The following is a 13,028-nucleotide window of genomic DNA, read 5'->3' on the forward strand; positions in this document are numbered from 1 at the left end:
TAGTTTATGAATCGTTTGATTAATGCATCAATTATAGAATAGTTTTTGTCTTTTTACATTAAGTGATTTAAATCTGGTGGCTTGGATCATGTTTCTGTTTTCATTTTTTTCAGCTTATTCATATAACATTCTTACTTGTTTTAGTCTTATTCTCAATTATAATGGGAAAAATTAAGTAGTCATCTTCTTTATATATGTAGTTAAATAGTTGGAGAATTTGAGCATACAGGAGTTTAGATGATTACTATGAATGGTATATTGCACTATTGATGGAAAAAGAGGAAGTGGGAAATTTAATGTTTTACTATAACTGTATATGTGATTAATCATTTTTTGATAATTTGAATATCAAGTACTTTCTGTGGGGATTTGAAACAAATTAAACTTTTCACTAATCTGTTCTAGGACACTTTTCTGAAGGAACTGCTTACCATGTGTGTTCTACTCTGGGGACCTAAAGATCTCTTGGGGAAACTGTTCCAATTTAATTTTTTTGTAATAAATAGCACAAAGAATGCAGTTCCTATAATGCCCACCTATAGGAGCATTTTTTTAAAAAATCAGATGTTTACAAAGCTAATACCATATGCCAGGTCTGTGCTAGTCACTAGTGGTATAAGGATGAGAAAAATCACAGGCCTTAACTAGATAAACTTTTAACTGGTAGAGAAACACACATATTTTAAAAATTATATTACAGTATATAATAAATTCGATACTAGAAATACCAAGAGGTAAGAGAGATACCAGGAGATACATTACTAGCTAGAAAAGAGGACAAAGGGCATCACAGACAGAAGGAAGAACATAAGCAATGATGTAGAGCATAAAAGGTCTTCATAAAATAGTAAGAGTTTTGATGAAGCTTAGTAGGCTGTGATCAGAAATTCATTGCTTTTCTGTTGAAAATTAAAGATTAAGTATTTATGCTAGTTTTGTAAAGGAAGCCATTTTTAAAATACCAAAGACTGACTGACGGTGACCAATTGAGTGCTTATTGACTAGTGTACTAGTTGGAATTACACATAAATAAAGCATATGGTTGCTGCATGATATAATTTGAGAACAGTTCAGAAGTATCTTGGTTCAAAACTATCTTCTCCCTTTTGCTTTCCTGGTGCTTAAATGCTATTATTAAATAGTTATCTCTCTCTTTGTATTGAGTTATCTTTTAATGAATTCAAATGCTTTGAGGCAAGATAGCCATAAAGAGTTGTCCTCCATGGGGCGCCTGGTTGGCTCATTTGGGGTTAAGAGTCTGCCTTTGGCTTAGGTCATGATCTCAGGGTCCTGGGATCTAGCTGGCTTCTCTGTTCCATGGGGAATCTGCTTCTGCTGGTCCCTACTGCTTATGCTTTCCTCTCTGTCTCTGCCTCTCTCAAATGAATAAATAAAATCTTTAAAAAAAAAAAAAGCCCCAAGAATTGTCCTTTGTTCTTACAAAATTCTCTTGTCTAAAATTTTGTTTTGCTTTCAGCTCTTAGGGATTAATATTCTTACAAAATATGGCTACTCCATTATTGAAGTATGCAACTTACAAATGATGGCAGGATAAATTACCCTCTTTTTCTGTGCTCTGCAGCAGTTTGTACGTGTCTCTAGTCTGTTGTGTTTAATTATTTACTTATCAACCTGCCATCTTCACTGAACTGTGAACTCCTCTGAGACTGCCTCCCATTTCTTTATATCCATCCCTAGTTTTAGCAATTTCTTGTATATCTCAGCAGCTTGATAAAGGCCTATTAATGGAGGAAAGAGGAGAAGAAAGTGAAGAAGTTTTAACTAAATGTTATTTCTGCCAAGGTACTTCCCTCTTGTTTAATCCTTTAACTTTTCAGTTACTCAATATATTATCCTCCTTTATTTGCTCTTCTATTCCCAAGACCCCTTTTGCTTCCTGCTTAAATGTAGATGTTAAAAGAGATTTAAAAACCTGGTCAGTCAAAATAGGTACAGACTAGGAATCTGGGCCATTTGGGATTGGAATAATCTGATGTAATTACCCCAGACTCAGAATCAATTGTAGAGTTAAACAAGAAAAGAAATGTGTTGTATCTTTTTTTTTCTTAAGATTTTATTTATTTATTTGACAGAGAGATCACAAATAGGCAGAGAGGCAGGCAGAGAGAGAGGGGGAAGTAGGCTCCCTGCTAAGCAGAGACATTAGGAAGGAAGAACATAAGCAATGATGTAGAGCATAAAAGGCAGAGGCTTAACCCACTGAGCCACCCAGGCGCCCCATGTTGTATCTGTTTTACACAGTTTTGGTTAAGTTGGGCTGTTAATGGATTGTTACTTGAGTTATACACAATTTTAGATTTGAATTATTTGTGGTCATGTTTTTTTTTTTAAAGATTTTATTTTATTTATTTGACAGAGAGAGATCACAAGTAGGCAGAGAGGAGAGGCAGGCCGGGTGGGGGGAGCAGGCTCCCTGCTGAGCAGAAAGCCTGATGCAGGGCTCGATCCCAGGACTCTGGGATCATGACCTGAGCTGAAGACAGAAGTTTTAACTCACTGAGCCACCCAGGCACCCCGGTTATATGTATTTGTTAATTGATTTCATATATTTAAAGATTACCACACATCACCTATTTATAGGTCCATAAAGTATGATTAATTCATGTCACACTCAAGGGAATAAGCCCATGTTCATAACCACTAAAATATACATGGTTGCCCAATTCAGTTACTATTTTTTAAACTATTTTTTTACTTGGAAGATTTCCATTTCTAACATATATGGAAATGACATACTGAATTTGTAACATATTAAACATTGCCTCTCAGTGAAACAGTTATAAAACTAAACTATATAAACCTATAGAAAGCTTTAATTTATGAAGGTAGAGATCTTATTTTTCTTTATTTCTTTATTCCTAGTGCCTGAAACACGATAGATATTTGACAAATATTGATCAAATAAATGAGAAATTTCCTTTTCCTTGACTTGTGTTAAGTCAAGACCATTATTATATTGTTTTCTCTGTTGTGGATTTATGTAAAAGAGGTATAATAAGTTGTTTAAACCTTCCTAACATATATATCCTATCTTGAAACCATGGCCTTCAGTTCCTCAATTTGCCCATTTGAACACTGGGCCATAGTGTTGTATCTGTGCAGCATATCGTTATTATTCAGAGAAGGGGAAAATTCTGGAGAAAATGTTTTGGTGGTGTTTTTTCAAAACAGGAAATAAACACATTTGTTAATGTGTGATGCTATGAATTCTAGAACTTTAACCCCTAAAGAAAAGTTAAGATCAGGAAGTAATTTTTCAGAATGTTTTACTATTTGAATAATCAACAGGATGTGTGTGAACCATTGTGGTGAAATCAGTAGTAATTATCACTGGAATGTTTGTCTTCTCTACTGTTATTGTGCAGCTTTAGATGGACATTGACTACCGAAGACTAGGAAACAATTCAAGATTATGTAGAAAACTGATTATGACTTGTAGTTCAAAGAAATTGAATTTCTCAATGACTGTATAGCTATAAACACAGAAATAAAAAACAGTAGTTTCTTAAAATACTTGAGATTGTTTATCTGGAAATCAAGAAAGCATGTGATATTTAAGAATATAAAATTTAAGTAATCTTCAGTTAGGCATGGGTAAATTATTTGTATGTATATACTATATTATTTTCTGGATAATGGAAAAGTCCCCCGTTAAGCATGAGAATATTGTCCCTAACTCATTTCTAATATAAATTCTAACTTAAATCCTATCTTAGTAAGTATAATATAATAATATAAGTAAGTATAATATAATATTTTCCCATTGGTATCATGGACTAATTGTTTTTACTACTGTAAGTGGATAGAGTCCCTTAAAACTTAATGCCTGCCTTCTTCACAATTTATCTAATACTAAATTATACTATGAATTTTATCTTCTGATGGATTATCATAATGGATTCTTTTTTGTGGGAGATTACATAGAGTTCCGATACGAATGGAAAGGAAAAAGTTCTTCACCAGAGTCTTAGGAAAGAAAGTCTGGATTCCTTTTCATGGTATTCAGATTCTTTTTGAACATTCCGTGACAGAACTATTTACAGGTTTTTCAGTGCTTTTTCATCCTAGTCCTCTGTTTCTTTGCACTCGGTTTTCTGTCAGCTCTGAAAGCCTTTCTTCTCTTGTCTGCCTTACTAACTTGTGCTTATTCTTCAAAATCTAACTCAAAGGTCAGTTCTTTGGCGGGCCCAGTGTAATCACAGGGGCCTTTAAAAGATGAGGGGGGGTGGCGCCTGGGTGGCTCAGTGGGTTAAGCCTCTGCCTTCAGCTTAGGTCATGATCTCAGGGTCCTGGGTTCGAGCCCTGAATCGGGCTCTCTGCTCAGCATGGAGCCTGTTTCCATCTCTTTCTGCCTGGCTCTCTGCCTACTTGTGATCTCTCTCTGTCAAATAAATAAATAAAAATCTTAAAAAAAAAAAATGAGAGAGGGAGACAGAAGAGTCAGTGTCAGAATGATGCCTTCTGACCTCACATAAATGAGAAACACTCAACTGGCTTTTGTCAGCTTTCAAGATAGAAGGGGGGCCGTGAGCTAAGGAATGTCGGTAGTTGCTAGAAAACCCCAAAATAGGACTTCTGTCCTGCTGAACTTTAAGATAGTGTGTTTTTGGTTCTTTAAGCAAATACTCACTTTAATCAAAATTCTAAATTACTTATTTTCACAGTTACATAGATATTTCCATAAACCAAAAAAAATTGAGCTTCTAAGTATTGTATATTTTTTACTGGTTAACATGTTTTGAAGAGTTTTTATTAAAAAGTGATCAGGAACAGGTTGAAATTCTTCCCATAAAGTATCTGTTACTATTTTTATTCATAACAAATTCAGATCCAAACTTCTAGAAAACCTATATTGCCTAATATCATAATAGGAATGACTAAGTACTTGACATACTCCCTCTTAAGCACTGGCTTAACCTAAAGTAATTATTTTAAGAAGCAGCCTCTCGCTACCCTATCCTCACCACCTATTATAATTATAACACAGGCACTAATTATTTTTTTTGCAGAGCATTCATTTGTTCATGAATTGTAGACAAAGATAGGTAGATGCAATAGTATCAAAGAAAAGAGCGTATCAAAACCTTCTCACTTTTATTAAAGTTTTTGATGAGAACTTCATAAAATGTCATGAAATTCTATTTGCTATACAGTAAACATCTACTGCTCAGTAGGAGACATATGCCATATCATAGCAACCATTTTAATGTGTAAAATAATTCTGAATTCTTTTTTTAAATATATAATATTTTTTTCAGGTATATGGGTCTGTGATTCTTACTGTAAAAATATTTGGCTAAAATATGAAACATCTTTGCAGTAAAACTTACAACATAGCTTAAGTAAGATTTCAGAAGTGTCTCCTGGATAAAATGGGGATGTTTCCTTTCTCCAGATAAACTCTGAATAGTTATAGTTAAGGTGCCATAAACTAGACAAAGCTAGGAAGGAACGAACATCTTGTTACTAGAAAAGAACAGCACGTAATGTGGACTTCCTCCATGTCAAAGTGACAACCACTTAATGACAATGACTTACTATATTAAAAAAATAGAATATAAAAGATAATATATTTGTGTTGTTTTAAGCCATCAAGTTTGTCGTAATTTATTATAGCAACCATTGGATACTAATACAACCATGGAGTTTTTTTTTAACATAAATTTCTGTTTTTAAATACTTTGGCTCAAAAGAAGTAGCTAAATTGGTGCAGAAAATCCTCAAGTAAATAACAGTATTATAAATCACGTATACAGCAATAATATTTAATGTAATTATAGTACATTATAACAACCAGAAAATTGATTCAACCTGCTTGAACCAGGGCACAGTGCTATTAATTCAAGGAAGAAGTAACACTTCTTTGAGTAGACCATTTTATATAGATTTGACTTCTGAAAGTATGTGTCAAGTTTTACATACTCAGAAATATACTAGATGAGTCATGATGGGAAGAAACTAGAAACAAAAAAAATAAAATTAAAACTGAAAGGACACAGAAGCAAACTCTACTGTCTTTCAGATGAAAAACCTAACCACACTGAAGAGGAAAAACTACTCACAATAACCTATGTACATAGTATTTGACTAACCTCAGTTTTGGACAGATTTGAGGAGAGAATTTCTTTTTTTATTTTTTTCTTTTTTTAAAAGATTTTTTATTTATTTACCAGAGAAAGAGAGAGCAAGCAAGTACACACAAGCAAGCAGAGAGGCAGGCAGAGGCAGAGAGAGAAGCAGGCTCCCCGCTGAGCAAGGAGCCCGATGCGGTACTCAATCCCAGGACCCTTGGATCATGACCTGAGCTGAAGGCAGCGGCTTAACCCACTGAGCCACCCAGGCATCCCTAGGAGAGAATTTTCAAACAAATTGTGAGCTCCTTTTAGTTAGTATGGTGTTTTGAGTTAGAATGGCTGAAGAAATTTTTTAACGATTTTACATGTAATGTAAGATTTAGCAGATGAATAAATATACGTTTGTTACTGGTATCCAGGGTTCTCACTGGAAGGGACACACAAATATGTATTAGAGTCAGTGGGGAGATCCTGTAGGAATAGATAGGAATTGTGTGGAGATGTGCCTGGTTGGCTCAGTTGGTTAAGTGGCTGACTCTTGATTTCAGATCAGGTCATGAGCTGATCTCAGGGTTATGAGATCGAGCCCTGTGTCAGGCTCTGTGCTGAGCATGAAGCCTGCTTAAAATCCTCTCTCTCTCTCTTTCTTTCCCTCTTTGTCTTCCCCTCACTTAAAACACCTCCCCACCCCTCTGGCACACACTCTCTCTCTCTCTAAAACAAACAAAAAAATTGGGAAAATAATGGTGTGAACTTAGGATTTATATGTATGTATGTATACATCTAAACATGTCTGTTTATATGCATGTATATATGTTCATATATTTGTATATGTATGCGTGCATGTAGTTGTGTGTGCATGCCTATTTTCTTATGTTTATCTACAGAAGTGACCCAGGAACAAAGACTCCCAGTAAAAATGATCTAACATTACCCTAATACTCAGAATTTTGATCCTTTTTTTTTTTAAAGTTTTTTTTTTTTTAATTCTAGTCAGTTAACATACAGTGTAATACTAATTTCAGGTGTACAGTATAGTGACTCAACCATTCCATACAATACCCATCACAGCAAGTGCCCATTTTAATCCCCATCACCTTTTTCACCCATCTCCCCCACCCACTTCCCCTCTGGTAACCATCAGTTTGTTCTCTGTAGTTAAGAGTGTTTTTTTTTTTTTGGTTTGCCTTTCTCTCTCTTCCACCCCCCCCCCATTTGTTCATTTGTTTTGTTCTTACATTCCACATATGAATGAAACCATATAGTATTTGTCTTTCTCTGAATAACTTATTTTCCTGAACATAATACTTTCTAGCGGAGTGCCTGGGGTGGATCAGTCGTTAAGCATCTGCCTTTGGCTCAGGTCATGATCCCAGGGTCCTAGGATTGAGCCCCACATTGGGCTCCCTGCTTAGCAGGAACCCAGCTTCATCTATGTCATCGCAAATGGCAAGATTTCAGTCTTTTGATGGCTGAGTAATATTCCATGGTGTGTATATATATATATATATATATACATATATATATATACCACCTCTTCTTTATCCATTCATCAGTCAGTGAACATCTGGGCTCTTTCCATAATTTAGCTATTGTTGATAATGCTGCTATAAACATCAGGGTGCATGTATCCCTTCAAATTAGTATTTTTTTAATCCTTTGTGTAAATACTTAATAGTGAAATTGCTGGGTCATAGGGTAGTTCTATTTTTAACTTTTTGAGGAACTTCCATGCTCTTTTTCCAGAGTGACTCTACCAGTTTGCATTCCCACCAACAGTGCAAGATGTTTCCCCTTCTCTGTATCCTCACCAACACCTGTTATTTCCTGTGTTAATTTTAGCAATTCTGACTGGTGTGAGGTGATCTCATTGTAGGTTTGATTTGTATTTCCCTGATGATGAATGATGTTGAGTGTCTTTTCATGTGTCGGTTAGCCATCTGGACATCTTGTTTTTAAAAATGTCTATTGCTGTCTTCTGCCCATTTTGTAACTGGGTTATCCATTTTCCGGGTGTTGAGTTTGATAAGTTCTTTGTAGATTTTGGATACTAACCCTTTATCAGACATGTCATTTGCAAATATCTTCTCCTGTTCTGTAGGTTGCTGTTTAGTTTTTTGATTGTTTCTTCACCTGTGCAGAAGCTTTTTATCTTGATGAAGTCCCACTAGTTCATTTTTGCTTTTGTTTCCCTTGCCTCCAGAGACATATCTAGTAAGAAGTTGCTATGACCAATGTCAAAGAGGTTACTGCCTGTGTTCTCCTCTAGGATTTTGATGGTTTCCTGTCTCACAATTAGAACTTTCATCCATTTTGAATTTATTTTTGTGTATGTTGTAAGAAACTGGTCCAGTTTCAATCTTCTACATGAGGCTATCCTGTTTTCCCAACACCATTTGTTGAAGAGACTTTCTTCTTTCCATTGATATTCTTTCAAAGAATATTCTTTCAAAGATTAGTTGACCATATACTTGTGGGTCCATTTCTGGGTTTTCTGTTTTGTTCTATTGATTTACGTGTCTGTTTTCATGCCAGAACCATTCTGTCTTGATGATTATAGCTTTTTAATATAATTTAAAGTCCAAAATTATTATGTCTCCAGATTTGCTTTTCTTCTACAAGCTTGATTTGGCTATTTAGGGTCATTTGTGGATCCATACATATTTTGGAAGTGTTTATTTTAGGTCTGCAAAAAATGTTGTTGGTATTTTGATAAGGATTGCATTAAATGTGTAGGCTGCTTTCAGTCGCATAGGCATTTTAACAATATTTTTTCTGCCAGTCCATGAGCATGGAATGTCTTTCCATTTCTTTGTCTTCTCTTCGATTTACCTAATCAGTGTTCTATAGTTTTCAGATCGTTTACCTCTTTGGTTAGGTTTATTCCTAGGTATTTTATTGTTTTGGTGTAATTGTAAATGGGATTGATTCCTTAATTTCTCTTTGTGCTGCTTCATTATTGTTTTATAGAAATGCAGCAGACTTCTGTACATTGATTTTTGTATCCTGTGACTTTTTTGAATTCATATATCAGTTCTAGCAAATTTTTTTTGGTAGAGTCTAACATTTTCTACACAGAGTATCATGTCATCTGCAAATAGTGAAAATTTGACTTCTTTTCTGCCAATTTATATGCCTATTATTTCTTTTTATTGTCTGATTTATGTGGCTAGGCCTTCTAGTACTGTGTTAAATAGTGTGGTTGGAAGTGGACATCCCTGTGTTGTTCCTGACTATAGAGGAAAAGCTCTCAGTTTTTCACCATTGAGCATGATATTAGCTGTGGGTCTTTGGTATATGGGCTTTATGATGTTGTGGTATGTTCCCTCTATCCCTACTTTGTTGACTGTTTTTATCAAAAATGGATGCTGTATTTTGTCAAATGCTTTTTCTGTATTTATTGAGAGACTTGTATGGTTCTTACCCTTTCTTTTATTAATGTAGTGTATCACACTGATTGATTTATAAATACTGAACCACCCTCACAGCCCAGGAATAAATCCCATTTGATTGTGGTGAAGAATTGTTTTAATGTACTATTGGATTTGATTTGTTAGTATCTTGTTGAAAATTTTTGCAGCCATGTTCTTCAGGCATATTGGCCTGTAATTCTCCTTTTTATCGGGGCCTTCACCTCAGGTCATGATCTCAGGGTAATGGGATTGAGCCCAGTGTCAGGCTCTGCACAAGTCAGCTTGTCCCTTTCCGGTTCTGCCCCTCCCCCTGCTCTTGGATGTGCATGTTTGTGTGCTCTCTCTCTCTCTCTCTCTCTCAAATAACTAAATAAGTAAAATCTAAAAAAAAAAAAAAAAACCCAAAAAACAAAAACCAACTCATCAACATGCTAAAAGGTTCATACACCATAGTCAAGTGAGATTTATTCCTGGGATGCAGTGATAGTTCAACATAAGTCGTTCTCTTTAACATGGTTAATTGATGGTAGGCAAGTTTTATCTCAGTAAAAAAATTTTTAAGGTTGTAATAATGTTTCATATTGAATGAGATTAATGAAACATAACAACTACGTGGAGTATCTAATCCTAGAACAAATGCTAACCATAGGAAAAAATTTCTAAAGAACAATATTGTGGCCAAAGCAATCTTGAGAAAGAAGAAAGCTGGACGCATCATGCTTTCTGATTTCAAACTATGCTACAGAGTTATCAAAATATGATACTGGCACAGAAGCATATACATCAGTGGAATAGTCTAGAGTCCAAAAGTAAATCCATCCTTGTTTGGTCAGTTAATCCACAAAAATGGAGGCAAGAATATACATCGGGAAAAGATAGTGTTTTCAATAAATGATGTTGGGAAAAGTGGACAACTTCATGCAAAGGAATGAAACTGGACCACTTTCTTACAGCACATAGAAAAATAAATTCATGTTATTAAATACTTAAATATAAAACTTGAAACCATAGAGCTCCTAGAAGAAAAATTAGGCAGTAAGCTCTTTCACTTTGGTCTTAGCTGTATTTTTTTTTTCTTTTATTCATTTCCTTAGCCAAGGGCAACATATTTTGGCTGATTATCCTTTTACATTTATTTGTATGTAGTTTCTCTCAGTCTGAGACGTGTCCTTATTTTTTAATGTTATTTTTTCACAGAAATTTTCAATTTAAAATAATGGAATTTATTCATCTTTTGATTTATGATCTGTGTATTTTACACTTTTCCTATCTGAATTTTTAGAGATACTCTGTGACATCATTTAATGAAAGTTTTAATATTTCTTTATAGTGATTCATGTCAGCTTTCAGAGAGCTTTCAGAGAGCTTTTTACTGAAATGTTTTTGAGTGACCACTATATAGTCAGTGCTTGGTGGGGGTATACAACAGTGTATAAGGCCCAGTGTTATCATTGAGGGACTCACATTTTAATGAAGAGGATATCAGGGACAATGAAGAACAGAAGAAGCAGAGTTATCAAAATGAAAGAAGTGTTCTAAGAGCTCAGGTAGTTTACTATTGATCATGCAAGTGTGAGAGGTGGCAACTGGGTTGGAAATATGAATGTAAAACCATAAAGATATTTTGGCATTGTGCTCAGACTTCATCTAGTAGTCTGGTGTCTTCAAACATTTTTAGCATCAGAACCCTGACTTCAAAGGAAATTAATGGTAGCAACTATAATAATTATAATAATAATCATAATATCAGCTAATGTAGTTTGATTATTTACCATGGTACCATGCTGAGAATTTCATGCAATATCTCATTTCTTCTTTATAACAACCATATTAGATAGGTCTTAAAATTATCCTCATTTGGGGGTGCCTGGGTGGCTCAGTTTGTTGAAGCCTCTGCCTTCGGCTCTGGTCATGGTCTCAGGGTGCTGGGATCAAGCCCCGCATCAGGCTTTCTGCTCAGCAGGGAGCCTGCTTCCCTTCCTCTCTCTCTACCTGCCTCTCTGCCTACTTGTGATCTCTGTCAAATGAATAAATAAAATCTTTAAAAAAAATTATTCTCATTTTACCAACTGAGGCTCACAACAATTCGTATATAAAATAGGTTGAAGCAAAGGTTCTCTTCATAAATTGCTTCTTTGGAACAGAATACATTTGAAAATACCCAAAAAATGGGGAAGATACCGAAGGGTTTGAATCATGAAAGTGGCATAATCAGAATAAGGACTGAATAAGGACTGGATTAGAGAAACCAGTTATGAAACTCTTACATTAATCCATATGAGGTAAAATTAAAAACATGAATTGTGAGTTCAGATGTATCATATGAGATAAGTTGGGAATGATAAAAGAGGAAAGCAGTTAATAATGGGCCAAGAAGAAATTTGCATGCCTCATGTGAAGGGACAAACCATGGTAAAGGGAGTTAAAGGAAGTATTTTACCTTAGAAGACTAATAGTGACTCTTTTTTTTTTTTAAGATTTTATTTATTTATTTGACAGATCACAAGTAGGCAGAGAGGCAGGCAGAGAGAAAGAGGAGGAAGCAGGTTCCCCACTGAGTGGAGAGCTCAATGCAGGGCTCTATCCCAGGACCCTGGGATCACAACCTGAGCTGAAGGCAGAGGCTTTAACCCACTGAGCCACCCAGGTGCCCCTAATAGTGACTCTTGATGTAGTGGGTCCATGTCATTAAGGTTCAACTGATATTAAAAAGAAAAACGATTCAGTAGTAAATAGGAGAAGATAAGAAACTGTATTTATTTAACTTTATTTTATTTTATTTTTTAAGATTTTATTAATTTATTTGAGAGGCAGTGAGAGAGAGCATGAACAAGGAGAAGGTCAGAGGGAGAAGCAGACTTCCTTTGGAGCCGGGAGCCCAATGCGGGACTCGATCCTGGAACTCCAGGATCATGACCCAAGCCAAAGGCAGTCATCCAACCAACTGAGCCACCCAGGCGTCCCTATTTAACTTTAATTCATTAAGTATGAATGCTATATTTTCTAGTGTTTCTGCTAGAAAAATAGAAACAGGACTTACAAATTCTGTACTAGGAGAGGGGATAAAAGAAGATCCAGGATAATTATTAATCATTTAGAAAAGGGGGAAAAAGGTAGAACAAATAAAAAGTATTAAATAAGATACTGTATGTATGTATATATATTGAAACAATCACTGTAAGTCAATTAAATGATCTACTTAAAAGATGAAGGTTGTCAGACTGGATTTTTTAAAAATGTCAACTATATTTCCAAGAAGTAGAGAAAGGTTGAAGTGAAAAGATGGAAAAAGACATACCAGGAAAATTTCAACAACAAAATTGGCATGGTTATATTAACATCAGACAAATGGACTTTAAGGGGGAAAAAACTTATTTGAACATTGCCAGTATGTAAAACAGGAATTTAAGTACGGTCCATGAACATAAAGTTGAAAGGAAAGTAATAAGTGTATTTCCAAACAGCTGATATGTTCAATGATTGTTACATTGATTTGAAGAATAAAGACAAACAAAATGAA

The 13,028-nt window shown here is 35.0% G+C and overlaps 1 protein-coding gene across 3 annotated transcripts in view; it reads left to right on the forward strand.

Annotated features, from left to right (window-relative positions):
• SBF2 (SET binding factor 2) overlaps positions 1-13,028 on the forward strand; it is a 468,206-nt gene that overhangs the window by 244,026 nt on the left and 211,152 nt on the right. The window lies entirely within an intron of this gene.

Source organism: Mustela putorius, unplaced genomic scaffold, assembly GCF_011764305.1.
Source record: "Mustela putorius furo isolate JIRA1106 unplaced genomic scaffold, ASM1176430v1.1 tig00003859_pilon_pilon_pilon, whole genome shotgun sequence".
NCBI lineage: Eukaryota > Metazoa > Chordata > Mammalia > Carnivora > Mustelidae > Mustela > Mustela putorius.